Source organism: Marmota marmota, unplaced genomic scaffold (assembly GCF_001458135.2).
Source record: "Marmota marmota marmota unplaced genomic scaffold, marMar, whole genome shotgun sequence".
Lineage (NCBI taxonomy): Eukaryota > Metazoa > Chordata > Mammalia > Rodentia > Sciuridae > Marmota > Marmota marmota.
Window position 1 is genome coordinate 18,785,140 of NW_026000075.1, and position 7,281 is coordinate 18,792,420.

Genomic DNA, 7,281 nt, shown 5'->3' on the forward strand with positions numbered 1-7,281 from the left:
ACCAAAATAAATAAATAAATAAATAAATAAATAACCCAATCAACAAATGGGCCAAGGACCTGAACAGACACTTCTCAGAGATGATATACAAGCAATCAACAAATATATGCAAAAACGCTCAGCATCTCTAGCAACTAGAGAAATTGAAATCAAAACTACTCTAAGATATCATCTCACTACAGTCAGACTGGCAGCTATTATGAAGACAAACAACAATAAGTGTTGTGGAGGATGCAGGGGAAAAGGTACACTCATACATTGCTGGTGGGACTGCAAATTGGTGCAGTCAATATGGAAAGCAGTATGGAGATTCTTTGGAAATCTGGGAATGGAACCACCATTTGACCCAGTTATCCCTCTCCTTGAACTACACACAAAGTACAACTTTAATGCTGATAATGCATTTTTAATTATCAGTGAATTGTATAGTAAATGGAAGCTGGAAAACAATAAATTTTGTGAGAATCTCCATTAAATATTAAAGAAACAAGGCTATAATTTTAATTTAAGACTTTAATTCAAATGAAGATAATAAACATTCATTTGACCATTTTTAAAATAATCATATTACTTTTCATGTAAATTAAATACATATACAACCTGAAAATATTTCAACAAAAAAATCAATAAGGCAAAATTATATTGAATGTTATCCTGCAACAAAAGAGTTTATCACTTCAAAAGCATCTACTAATTTACAATCATTTCACTCACTATTAACTCTTTCCAGATGGTTTATATATTGTGAAATATTTTAACTTTGCTCCAGGTCAAATAGTGTCATATAAAATATAAACATGGAAATTGATTTTAAAAATCACTTCAAAACTGAAACTATTTAAAGAATATTTTATTTAACATGTAAAAACATTTCCAATGTAGGGAGTCATATGACTTCTGAAGAAATAAAAGGGTACTATCTTAAGAATTGTCATGTTTATTAAGCTGCTAAAGTGGCTAAGTATTTCATATATGTTGCTCCTTCCTTTTTTTTTAACTTTCAGATCGCCAGGAAGAATTAGATAGGAGCAATCAGGGTGCTACAGTCCTGATTATGCAGGGAAGCTAATCACATATCATGTGAACTCCAATTATCATGTTTTATCTGCCCTCCAAAAGGAGGAACAGGAAAGGATTATCCCACCTGATGATTGTTCACTCCTTTCTTTATAAAAAAAATCTCAAAGTTAGCTTTGAGGTAGGAAAACAAAATGACTTATAAATGATTTTGTTAGGACAACAAAAAACCATTACAAAATACTTATTAAAGATAGCTATGGTATACAACAGAATATCTGTATTATTATTACAAATACACATTATTTTGATTCATTTTACAGACCATTGAATGGATGCCCAGGCAAAAAAAAAGCTTTTTAGTTTTTACTCCTAATTATTAACTATTATAATGAGCCTTGGAAAAAAAGAAATAAAAAGTTTGGGGTCTCTGGATATTTACCTGCTGAAATGCAACTATTTTCTAGTGTATATTTCCTTATTATAATGTAACAAAACTAAATTGCATAAATTAACTGATATTGTTCTTTGCATTTATTATAAGATAACATCTTCCTTGGAAATGTATAAAAACAATGCATTTTGATGCCTGACACAGTGTAGGCACTCAGAAAATTTATTTCCCTCTAATTTCCATTGGTTTCATTAGTATGATGATTATGGTTTTTCCTGTAATACTTTGCTTTGCTAAAATATATTTTTCAGTATTAACACAATATATATTCATGAGCTTTATTGAGGTATTCTTACATATAATAAAACAAATCAAACTGTAGTATACAACTTTATGACTTGAAAATGTAAACATAAACAAAAGTAAATTTAGAACATTTCCTATATTGTAAAAATTTCCTTCATGACACTTTCAAAAAGGAGAAAAATATTCTATGATCTTTATAACCAACAGCATTCTACCTGACTTTTCTTACAATCATTTGACTATTTTAGTTATCTAATTTAGGTCATTTTAACAATAAATGCATTGACTCTCTCTCCTTCAGCGAAGAGGTCCTTTGAACAGGGTAGAGGAGAGCATGGCTGTAGAGTCACTACTCAAGACCTCCAGAGACCAAGCAGGAAGCAGGTCTGATTTTATTGGGCAGTTAGCATGTATATATACTCAGGCAGTAGATAAACAGATTATAGGCAGCCACCAATACAATTTCTGGCCAACTGTCCTTGCAGCAACCAATCAAGGAGTGGGCCGTGGAGCAAGCACAGGGACTGCAACAAATGGCCTCATCCCCAGGGCTATTTCTACTGTATAAGCAGTTTGCCACTCACGTGCCTAGCTTAAGTGCCTCGCTTAGGTGCCTAGCTTGTGGGAGTGGTTTGCCACTCAGAAGCCCTTAAAGTATGCCATGCACTTATCCCCACAAATAAAACCCACTTGAGATTTATCCTTTTTGTTGCATTACTATGTAGTATGTAGTTATAGGTAAATAATTCAGTGTGTGTTTCCATGTACCACCTAATGCAAATGGGTTGGTTTTTGATCTATTTTCAGCTGTTATGAATAAAACTTTTATGAGTGTAAGTTTTTTAGTAAATTTGTTTCCATTTTTATTAGATAAATAATCTAGAGATGGAATATTGAGTCAAGTGATAAATGGATACTGAATGAAATTTCTTTCAAAATATATTTATTGGTGAATTATGCAAAATAGTGGGATTCATTATTACATATTATGCATAAAAATATGTCACTAATTTGGTCAGTTTTGTTCTCCAGTACTTGTTAGCTTCCTTTCATTCCTCTTCGTGGTCCTGTTATTTTTTTCTACTTGTCTCCCTTCTATGTTCATAAGATCTTCCCAGTTTTTTGCTTTGTTTTCTTTTGGCTTTTACTTTTTTGTCCCTCCACAGCTTCCACATTGAGAGAAAACATACAACCATTGATTTTCCGAGTCTGGTTTATTTCATTTAACATAATGCTCTTATTTCCATCCATTTTTCTCCAAATGACATAATTTCATTTTTCTTTGTGACTAAATAAAACTTCATTGTTTGTTTGTATGTGTGTACATGTGTATACATAGTTTGTGTGTATGTATATATATACATATGTATGTATAGATATTATTTATACATATATAAATGTATGCGTAACATTTTCCTTATCCATTCATCTATTGACAGACATCAAGATATATGTATAAGTGTATTGACAGACAGCAAAGCTGGCTCCATAATTTACCTCTTATGAAATATGCTGCTATAAATGTGAGTATGCATTTATCCCTATTATTTTTGTCAACTTTATTGTCACTGTGCCCAAAAGATGTGATGAACAATTTTAAGAAGAAAAGTTTATTTGGGGGTTCACAATTTCAGAGGTCTCAATCTATTGATGATCAGCTTCATTGTTCTGAGCCCTAAATAAAGCAAATTCATCAAGGCAAAAGACTGTGGTGGAGGAAAGTGGCTCAGGACATTGCAAGGAGAGAGAGAGTGAGAGAGAGAGAGAGAGAGAGCTCCCATCACCATAGGCAAAATATAAGCCCTCAAAATTGCTTCCCATGATGCACCTCCTCCAGCCACACTCTACCCGTCTAAAATTATCACCCAGTTATTCCCTCTAAGGGGATTAATGCACTGCTTATGTTAAGAACCTCAAAACCCAATCATTCAACCTGTTTTTTCCTGATTAAGTATGGTGTTGTCTTTGGGTTTGTCATGTGATATTGATTTAAGTTTGTTGTATCCTTATTTATTTATTTATTTATTTATTTTATTGTGAATGGGTTTTATTTATTTTTTTTAAAAAATTATAATTTTTGTAGTTGGACACAATACCTTTATTTTATTTATTTATTTTTATGTGGTGGGAGGATTGAACCCAGAGCCTCACATGTGCTAGACAAGCATTCTACCGCAGAGCCACAACCCCAGCCCATGAATGGGTTTTAAATTTTGTTGAAGGCTTTGATCACATTGAGATGATTATGCCACTTCTGTTGTTAAGTCTATTAATGTGGTGATTTACTCTTATTAATTTGCCTATGTTGAACCAGCCAGTATCACTGGAATGAAACCAATCTTTTGAATATATTGTTGAGTATGATTCACTAATATTTTATGAAGGATGTTTATCAACTTTATTGGTTTGTAGTTTTTCTTTCTTGATGTGTCCTTTTCTGATTTTGGTTCCAAAGTGACACTGGCTGTGTAGAATGAGATTGGGAATGTTCTCCTCACTTTCTATTTAATGTAATGATTGGAGGAACATTGATATTACTTATTCTGTTAGAGACTGAGAGTATAGCTAAGAATTAATATGGTCCTGTGTTGGAAATATTTTTTTAATGTAAAAAACTCACTGGATTTATTCACACAAACTAGAATAGCAAGGATCAAGGATTCCTTATATGAACATTACTTGGGGATTGCAGAAAAATTTTGTACCAAACAAAGAAGGAAATTTAAAACTTAAGATTTCACAACAATGCCTAAAAAAGATAAAAATATGAGACTTTGAATAATTTTTATTTTTAAGATTCTTATTAGATTCAAGGATAATATTTGCCCCTGCAACCAACAGATTTTCATCTCAGAAAGACTTTATTCCCAAATTCTGTTTCATAACTTGAATTCCCACATTTTTAAAATTTATTCTAACTTGTTATATGTGACAGCAGAATGCATTTCAATTCATATGACACATATATAGCACAATTTTTCATATCTCTTGTCATACACAATGTAGAGTCACACCATGCATGTCTTCATACACGTACAACGAGTAATTATGTCCATCTCATTCCACTGCCTTTCCTACTCCCATGTTTCCTCCCTTTACCTCCCTCCCCTTTGCCCTATCTAGAGTTCTTCTATTTCTCCCATGTGCCTCCCATTCCCATTATGAATCAGCATCCCTATATATCAGTGAAAACCTTTGGTCTTTGGTTTTAGGGGATTGGCTTAGTTCACTTAGTATGATATTCTCCAACTCCATCCATTTACCTGCAAATTTCATGATTTTATTCTCTTTTAATGTTGAGTAATATTCCATTGTGTATATATACACCACGTTTTCTATATCCGTTCATCTACTGAAGGGCATCTAGGTGGGTTCTACAGTTTAGCTATTATAAATTCTGATGCTATAAATTTGATGTGGCTGCATCCTTGTAGTATGCTGATTTTAAGTCCTTTGGGTATAGACTGAGGAGTGAGATAACTGGGTCAAATGATGGTTTCATTGCTGGTTCTCTAAGGCATCTCCATAATGCTTTCCCTATTTGCTGCACCAATTTGCAGTCCCACCAGCAATCATGATTGTGCCTTTTTCCCTACATCCTCGCCAACACTTATTGTTGTTTGTATTCTTAATAACTGCCATTCTGACTTGAATGAGATGAAATCTTGGAGTAGTTTTTATTTGCATTTCTTTAATTGCTAGAGTTGTTGAACATTTTTTCATATATTTGTTGATTTATTGTATACCCATCTTCTTTGAAGCATCTGTTCAGATTTGTTTAGTTCCTTGGCCCTTTATTGATTGTGTTATTTTGTGTGTGTGTGTGTGTGTTAATATTTTTGAGTTCTGCATATATTCTAGAGATTAATGCTCTATTTGATGTGTGTGTGGTAAAAATTTGGTTCCATTCTGTAGGCTCTGTATTTGCTTTACTGATTTTTTCTTTTGCTGAGGAAAGGCTTTTTAGTTTGAATCCATCCCATTTATTGATTCCTAATTGTAATTCTTGCACTTTTTATCAACACTTCCATGTCAGTGTTTCTTACTGGTATGTGCCTAGAAATTTATCCATTTTATTTATTTAAAAAATTGGAGGGGAGTATAAATTTTCCATACAGTCCCTAATGATCTCCTCATTTCTGTGATTGCTGTTGTGGCATCTATTTTTCATCTCTTATTTAATTAATTTGGGTCTTTTTTTTCTTTTCCTTTTTCTTTTTGTAAGTTTAGTTAAAAATTTATCAGTCTTGTTTTTCTTTAATAAACAAACTCTTCATTATGCTTAACCTTTTTTTTTTTTTTTGGTTTACTACTTCTTTTGTGTTGCTTACCAAACTGCCTGTTGAATTGGCTCTCAGGTGCTCTAATTGCTTGTAATAGGGAGTATAGAATGTAAATTTCTATTAGAGTTTTGTCCAAACAGAAAAAATAAATAACACTACACTCAGCAGAGCTTATGTAGAATTCTAAATAGAAAAATCCAGCCCTTAGGACCTAGATCTGATTGGAACTTTTAGAACTCTTGTGTGGCATTTAATCTGGCCAGATTACATAAATAAATCTTTGGGTCAGGCAAATGACAATTTCTGATAGCTGTCTGGATCTCAGGTGTTGCTTCAGAATTGTTACTTAAAGCGCAGGGTAAGAAACTACCTTTGGTGGAATGTCTATGGCAGGTTTCACACATTTTATTGCCCTCTTCAAGCATTCATGTGAGGCACCAGTATCAAAGAAAAAACAAGTTTCACTTCTGTCCATATCTTGAATCCTGAGTGTTTTAGTAACCTTTTCTTCCACTGTGACCAAAAATACCTTACAAGAACGATTAGAGAAGTAAAAGTTTATTTGGGAGCTCATAATTTACGAGGTCTCAGCCTAGATGGCCAACCCCATTACTCAGGGCTCCAGGTGAGGCAAAACATCATGGCTGAAGACTGTAGTGGAGGACAGTGGCTCAAGACATCACAACAGGAAGCAGAAGTGGGGGTGAGGGAGATCTCCACTCAATAGGGCAAAATATAACCTCCAAGGGCACACCTCCAATGACAAACCTCCTGTAGCTGCCTACAAACCTCCTCTACCTGCCTACAGTTATCACCCAGTTAACCCATAATGGTGGATTGTTGTACTGATTAAGTTAAGATTCTCATCACCCAATCATTTCATGTCTAAATTTTCTTGCATTGTCTCACAAATAATCTCTTGTTGGATACATCATATATAAACCATAACACTCTGCCCGGTCCCCAAAATTTAATTCCCATCTCACAATGCAAAATATATTTAGTCCATTTCCAAGGGTCCCCACAGTCTTAACAGCTCAAGCATTGCCCAAAACTATGAGTCTAAAGTCTCTTCTGAGACTCCAGGCAAACTCTGAGCATGAGCTCCTATAAAAATCAAAAGCAAATACACAAATCCAATATATAAAGGCACAGAGTAAACATTTCCATTCTAAAATGGACAAATAGGGACATAGAAATAAGGGTTGAGACCAAAGCAAGACTGAAATCCAGCTGGCCAAACAAGTTCTGTAGCTCCATTTCCAGCATATGTAACACATA

General features: G+C 33.7%; 1 non-coding gene across 1 annotated transcript; it reads right to left on the reverse strand.

Moving 5' to 3' along the window:
- Positions 1-1,017: 1,017 nt before the first annotated feature.
- LOC125620093 lies at positions 1,018-1,151 on the reverse strand. Its single transcript, XR_007351675.1, has one exon. It is a non-coding gene; the product is annotated as a U8 small nucleolar RNA (small nucleolar RNA).
- Between the last annotated feature and the right edge of the window lie 6,130 nt (positions 1,152-7,281).